The sequence below is a fragment of the Hyla sarda genome, chromosome 10 (genome assembly GCF_029499605.1).
Source record: "Hyla sarda isolate aHylSar1 chromosome 10, aHylSar1.hap1, whole genome shotgun sequence".
NCBI classification, from domain to species: domain Eukaryota; kingdom Metazoa; phylum Chordata; class Amphibia; order Anura; family Hylidae; genus Hyla; species Hyla sarda.
Genome location: NC_079198.1, coordinates 115,125,306 through 115,132,949, shown reverse-complemented (window position 1 = coordinate 115,132,949; position 7,644 = coordinate 115,125,306). Strand labels below are relative to the sequence as shown.

General features: G+C 43.6%; 1 pseudogene; it reads right to left on the bottom strand.

The window, feature by feature from the left end:
• Positions 1–1,572: 1,572 nt before the first annotated feature.
• On the bottom strand, positions 1,573–1,694 carry LOC130294776 (U2 spliceosomal RNA; annotated as a pseudogene).
• Positions 1,695–7,644: the final 5,950 nt, after the last annotated feature.

The following is a 7,644-nucleotide window of genomic DNA, read 5'->3' as shown; positions in this document are numbered from 1 at the left end:
TTAATAACATACAGAAAATATGTGTAAACGATGTTTTAACCCCTCCTCTGACAGGACTTCTGGGCCATAATACCCAAGCAATATTTTCCGTTTTTCCATTGGTGCCTTTCAAGTGCCATATAAGGGCTTGTTTATTGCAGGACAAGTTGTACTTTTTAATGCCACCATTTTAGGGTTCATATATCTGATGGGTTGATCTGTATTAACTCTTTTTTTATTGCTGGGGAAATGGGAAAAAAATGCAATTGTGTCATTCCATTTTTGCATTCTTTTCTATAGGTGCACAGACACCCATGGCAGGCCTTCACGAGACACCTGGTTACTATGGAAACCCATCACTGAAGAGGGTAAGAGGCGCACAGAGGAACCTCACATGCAGTGGCCATGATTTCACTGCGGCATGCAAAAAATGTAAATATACAGTGGAGGTTTTTCCTATCCTGTTAGTTACTAGCTATCATACTGAAGGCTGAACTCCTGCGATTCCTGCACCAGAGAAACCCACAAGCTTATTCTAAGCTTTCTATAAAAACATGGCCGGCTGATGTATGCCAGGAAAAAGGTAAATTGGAGGCCATTAAGAGGTTATTATACTTCAAGTTCTAATATATCAAGAAATAAAAATAAATCATTATTGCAAATACAAACTTTACACTCCTGCATTGCCAACAATGTCTGAAAAGGATTTACTTATGCCCTATCCACCGGTTAGGGCATAAGTAGCTGATCCCAGGGAGTCCGACCACGGGGCCCCAGCTCTCAGTGAGGCATATGTACAGAGCCCCGAAGAGACCCAAGTACAGAATCATTGGAGTTCCATAGAAATGAATGGAGCATGTGCTGAATGGAGCAGGGGGCCCCATTCAGGAGATTGCGGAAGGTCCCAGTGGGTGGACTCCCTGCGATCAGCTACCTTATTCTGTTGGTAGAGGATAAGTTAATTTTGGCTGGAGTTCTCCTTTAATAGCATCAGAGTTTCCACTAATTCTGGAATACCGACAGGAGAGAGGCCCCCCAACAAACCTCACCCTTCGCCTCCGGACCAAAAGGTACCTGCAAGGTTCCAGGTTCGATGTCCCTTTTTGCCGAAGCTACTAAGGGACCACAAATTCTCCCAGGCATCCCCCTTCGCCAAGGTATCTCCCTGCAGAGCATGGGCAGGGTACGGTCGGTACCCTGCCCATGCAGGAGTACCCGGGGTTTTTTGCAGGGAGGTGGGGAACCTGATGGCCAAACTCACCTCCCCTATACCGCTAGGAGGGACACCCAGAAGGGCTACCGCATCCTAAAAATCCTGTGAACACACAACACGCAAAAAGTGACACAGTAACAAAAAGAAATAAATAAGTGAATGTGTTCAGATATATTGCCCGGACATCCGACCGGATCTATAAAAATGTACCTGATCCCAGCCAGAAAGTCGGGAATCAAGAGGTGAGTGCCACAAGGTGAAGAGATTATGGTGCCCATGTTTCCACTCAGTGAGCTTTGGCACCTCAGGATCACCACTCCCCGAGACACTAAAGTACCTCAGTTCTAGACCCGCTCAGCCTCATGGCGAGACCCGGAGGAAACAGGTCCCATTGGAGCAGCCATCGAGCTGATTCCTCAGACCCATCCAAAACCAGTTCATCAGCTCAAACTGATAAGAACAGATACTACACTTGATCTTGGCCAAAAGCCCAAGAAGCTTCATTAATTTCTAAGGGAGCACCAAAGAGACCCAAGTACAGCATCATTGGAGTTCCATAGAAATGAATGGAGCATGTGCCGTCTACCACACGCACTCCTCACTGAGAGCCGGGGCCCCATTCAGGAGATTGCGGAGGGTCCCAGCAGTCGGACTCCCTCCGATCAGCTACTTCTTCCCTATCCTGTGGATACGGGATAAGTTAATTTTGGCAGGAGTTCTCCTTTAATAGTGTCACAGTTTCCACTAATTCTGGAATCCAAGTCATTCTAAGTATACCCAAGTGATGTGTGTGCAGATAGTCAGACCTCACATCCACTTAGACGTCATATGAAAAATTGTGGCACAAAATAAATTGGTGCAAAAAACTGTCATAAAACAAACACCTATTCATTCAAAGGCGACCAATCAGCCAAAAGATATAAAGACCAATGGAAAACACCTGAATAAAAATGCAGTCATTGTTTTCTCACTAGTTTTTATGTATAAATACAAAGAGATTGCTCGGATTTATTGGATACAAATATATTCTGAAAGTGTGAACAAGCCCTTACCTCATCTTCATCCAAATTCTGAATGCTGGTCCAGGACTTGAGACCCTAAAAAATTAACAAGAAATGTTATATTCAGTTCGGCTTCTTTGTTGTTCTACAGTTTAGTGTGTTAGCAATGTATGATTATATAAATAGAATGAATGAAGCAATGTAATTTACTAATAGGGGGCATTGAAATTGATGCACCTATTCCTATACAGTCCAGAATGTCACATGACTGCAGCTGCGTCTGTGCCTGCATTGTCAGTGACGTTTTGCATTATGAGATTTGACTGACACCCATAATGCCTCTCTGGCCCATACTGCTGAGAGCCTAGGACAAAAAGGGGGCCTGTTGCTTCAAGTAGCGGATCCCCCCTTCAGAAAATACATGCATGTAACAGCAGTATTCCTCTTTTAGTTTCCTTCCTGACCAGAGGCAGATAGGAAATAGAGGGGTCTGGAGGGGAGGATGAGGGGTCTAGAGAAGGACTAGAGAAGACTGAATGGGGGATAAAGTGGTCTGGAGGTGGGGTAGAGGGGTCTGGAGAGGGGTTATAGGAGTTCAGATGAGGCATAGAGAGGTCTGGAGGGGGAATAAATATGACTGAATGGGAATAAAGAGGTCTGGTAGGGAGTGCAGAGGAGTCTGGCCATAGTATAGAGGGGTCAAGATGGGGGATAGAAGAGTCTGGAAGGGAGATAGAGAGGTGTGAAGGGGGATAGAGAAGACTGGATGGCGTATAGAGTGGGGAGGAAGAGGTCTGGATGGGGGATATAGAAGAGTAGAACCCCCATCTATTCTTCTCTATCACCTAGAGGTCTGGACGGGGCCCCAGTTCTCAGTGAGAAGTGAATGCGGTGGAAGCTTCATTCATTTCTGTGGGAGCACAGAAGAGACCCAAGTACAGCATCATTGGAGTTCCATAGAAATGGATGGAACATGTGCCGTCTACCGCACGCATTCCTCTACCGTTGAGGAGATTGTGCGGGTCCCAGTGGTCAGATTATCTGCAATCAGCTACTTATTCCCTATCCTGTGGATAGAAGATAAGTTCATTTTGGCTGGAGTTAATAGCATCACAGTTTCCACTCATCTGGAATCCAAGTCATTCTTAGTATACCCAAGTGATGTGTTTGCAGATAGTCAGACCTCACATCCACTTAGACGTCACATGAAAAATTGTGGCACAAAATAAAATAAATTGGTGCAAACAACTGTCACAAAACAAACACATATTCATCCAAGGCAAGCAGCCAGCCTGGATGGGTGATGGAGAAGAATAAAAACCCCATCTATTATTCTCTATCACCTAGAGGTCTCGGGGGATAGAGGAGTCTAGATGGGGGATAGAGGTCTGCATGGGGGTATAGGGGGGGATAGAGGGGTCTGGATGGGGGACTGAGAAGAATAGATGGGAGGTAGAGAGGTCTGGGGAGATAGAGGAGTCTGGATGAGGATATAGAGGGTTCTGGATAGGGAACAGAGGTGTCTGGAGGAAGGGATAGAGGGGTCTGGATGAGTAGAACCCCATCTATTCTTCTGGTCTGGGGGGGATAGAGGAGTCTGGATAGGGGATAGAGGAAGGAACAGAGGGGTCTTGATGGGGGATTGAGGGGTCTGGATGGGGGACAGAGGTGTCTGGAGGAAGGGATAGAGGGGTCTGGATGGGGGTAGAAGGGTCTGGAGAGGGGACATAGGAGTCTGGATGTTGTTAGAGGAGTCTGGATGGGGCATAGAGAGGTCTAGAGGGGGAATAAATAAGACTGGGTGGGCATAAAGAGGTCTGGTAGGGAGAGTAGAGGAGTCCGAATATAGTATAGAAGGGGGAGAAGAAGGAGAGAGGGGCCTGGATGGGGACAGAGGAATCAAGATGGGGGAGAGAGGAGTCTTGAAGGGAGATAGAGACATGTGGAGGGTAATAGAGAAGACTGAATGAGGGATAGAAAGGTTTGGAGGGGGTATAGCAGTCTGGAGAGGGAATAGAGAGGTCTGGAGGGTGGATAGAGGGGAATAGATGGGTCTGGATGGGGGATAGAGGGGTCTGGATGGGGGACAGAGGTGTCTGGAGGTAGGTATAGTGGGGTCTGGATGGGTGATAAAGAAGAATAGATGGGGTAGAGAGGTCTGGGGGGATAGAGGAGTCTGGAGGAAGGGATAGAGGGGTATAGAGGGACCCTGATAGGTATTGAGGGGGAAAGAGAGGTCTGGAAGGGGGATAGAGAAGACTGGATGGGGGATATAGAGGTATGGATGAAGAATAGAGAAGGCTGGATGGGGGGTAGAGACGTCTAGAGGTGGGGATAGAGGAGTCTGGATGGGGAATAGAGTGGAATGGAGCAGGGGAGAAAGGGGTTTGGAGCGGAGATAGATGGGGAAAGAGGGGTCTGGATGTGGGGATAGAGAAGACTGGATTGGGGATAAAATAAAAACAAAGTACAAAATTACTGCTTTTTGGTCACATCACATCCCAGAAAAATGAATTAAAAAGTGATCAAGAAGTCACATAAATGCAAAAGTGGAAGCAATAAAAACTACAGATAACGGCAAAAAAAACATTTGCCCTCATACAGCCCTCATACGAAATCCTTCAAAAGTAGCAAAATGCGGTATTCTGTTTCATTTTCCCACAAAATAATATTTTTTTGTTGCGCCATATATTTTAGGGCAAAGTAAATTGTTACGCAAAAAACAACCCCCATGTGGGTCTGTGGATGGGAAAATAAAGAAATATGGCTCTTAGAAGGCGAGGAGAAAAAAAATGCAAAAATAAAACAGCCTGCATCCTTAAGACCAAAATGGGCCATGTCCTTAAGGGGTTAAGGCCGCCGCCTGTTTTTACTCTAATGACTGGGCCTCATTTCTCAAATCTGATGTGAATTATTATTTTTTTTATGATATATTGTACTTTCTATTACTGGTAAAAAAATAAAACATGCAGTTTTCTGTGAAAAACTCCAAAATATTGTGAAAAAAATAACATTATGATTTTATAGTACTAGCCATTATGAACACGGTAATATCTGTGTCTTGTTCTTTTTTTCTTTTGGATGATAATACAGGACTTTATGGGGAAAGGGACATTTATTTTATTTTTTTCACACTTTATTTATTTAAGACATTTTATTTTTATACTTTTTATCTATTATACTATACTGCAGTACATCTGTACTCCATCATAGTATAACCATAAGTATTACACTGACAGTTTCCTTTAATACCAATAAGTCTATGGCTGGACTTCACAGGCTTCCTTCCGTGCTCGGGAGAGAGGAGGCCATCAGCTGGCTTCTTGTTACCATGACAACCATGGGGACACCACAACCGCATGGTTGCCATGATTACCTCACCCCTTTCAATCCTATAGATACTGTGTTCAGTACTTACCAAGGCATCTAAAGGATTAATACTGCTATGAATGACGCAATCTCAGTCTCAGCAGCTGAGGCAGGATCATGGCTGTGATTGACAGCAGGTCCTGCCGCCAATCCCCTGCACTTCCTCCATCAGTGCAGGAAATATGCAGGAGGTATGGGTACATCCTGTTGCGGGAACGTGTTGGCTGACAGGATGTACCCATACCTCTAATAGTGGGCTGGGGTTATAGTATATACCAAGTACCAAAAGGAATGTCTCATAGGTGCATGTATATGAAGCAGATGTAGCAGAGCTGAAAGTGTTGTAAAATTTAAAATAAAAAACAGTCATTAAAATAAGACTACAGTATGCATGTATATACACAGGCACAAATCCATATGTAAATAACTCTATAATTCTATATGGACAGGTCCCATGACTGAGCCCTGCAGGTCTCTAGTAGAGGACGGGGTCATGGTACCAGGGAATGTGCAGGATTTACAGATGTATCAGGACGACAGGAGAAGAAGTAACATATGAGAAGATGACGTTTATCTGACGGTTTATCTGGAGGCAGTTGGGGGGGGGGGGGGGCAGGAAAGCTGAAGACTCATGGGAAATGTAGTCAGCTAACCCCTTAAACACTTCTGTAACCACCATTTAGTATATATATATTTGCTCTAATTCCCCAATTTGTGACTTACGTAATTTGCCATTTTTTCTTGCGAATTTCTCTTTCCAAAGCTCGGAAAAATCCTTGAAATAAAAATAAAACAGAAAACATGATTATGGACTTTCTGGTAAGATCTTCTCTATATCATATTATTATCACTGGTCAGATATGGAGGAGATCAGAATGGCGAGAGAGTACAGAGGGCTTGTCATAGGACGGGAAAACATATCCAGTAGGTAGAAGATCAGAAATAATAAGGAACAGGAGATAAAGACAACTGGACTTACTGCTCAACTCCACAGATCTGAGAAAAGTTTCATGCCGGTGGGTGAACATAGGAGACATTCCGTGATGTCACATGTGTGATGTCATAGGCCATTAGATGAAGCCCTATAGCCGATCAAATGACATATATTCAATATAATACATATACTGGATATCTCAAAAATACCAAATGGTTAATGAATTGGAGTGTAGGGGTTACAGGTTGGGGCGCTGTGTGATGGGAATTTATTCAAAAAAAGTAATTTTTATTTATATTTGTAGTAAGATTAAGATGTGTTTGGAGTTTTTATGAATTCAGTAAATCTTCATTAGATCTCTGTCCCCTTTATTGATATTGATAACATGTCTCCCCTTACTGTAGTTCTGTATCTGATAAAATATTTGGGGACAGGAGAATGAAATGTATGATGCTATTATGGCCGACACCAGAGAGCAATAACATCCATACAGAAGTTTCTACAATCAGATGCAGTTTGCACAACATGTAGAAGAAAACAAAACGTGTCTCATATATGAGGGGTCAGCACTGGATGGAGGATACATTCTCATCATCCTGGTACTTGTAGTACACACAGGATTAGGATGGAGAATATGATGGGAAGTGACTCTATAACATTCCCTTCTAATCTCCTTTTCCCTCATCATATTTGCTCTGTGGCTTTATGTGACCCGGGATATTTCCAGCCTCCATGTATTAGAACATGATAAAGGACGATACCTACCCCTGTGCTATGGAATATAGACGGCCCGAGCACAACTGTAAATAGTCCCCAATATATAATTATGTCTTATATTATGGGGGAGATTTATCATTGCTTTTAGAGCATTTTTTTGTCTATGTTTAGGCGCAGTTCAGGCGCAAGCAGCATATTTAGCGCCTTTTATGCGTCTTTTGATATAGAGAGTTTCGCACTTTATGCCTACACGTAGAACTTTTTTTTTTTGACCCTGCAGTGGTCACGTATTTATCATTTGCGACTTTTGTCAAAAGTCGCTATTTTGAGTGCAAAGGTACTTTTTTAGGCGCAAAGTTACACCACCTACCAGTAGGCGTGGGAATCACTTCAATCTTCCGCAATTCAACCTTTAACCCCTTGTGGACAAC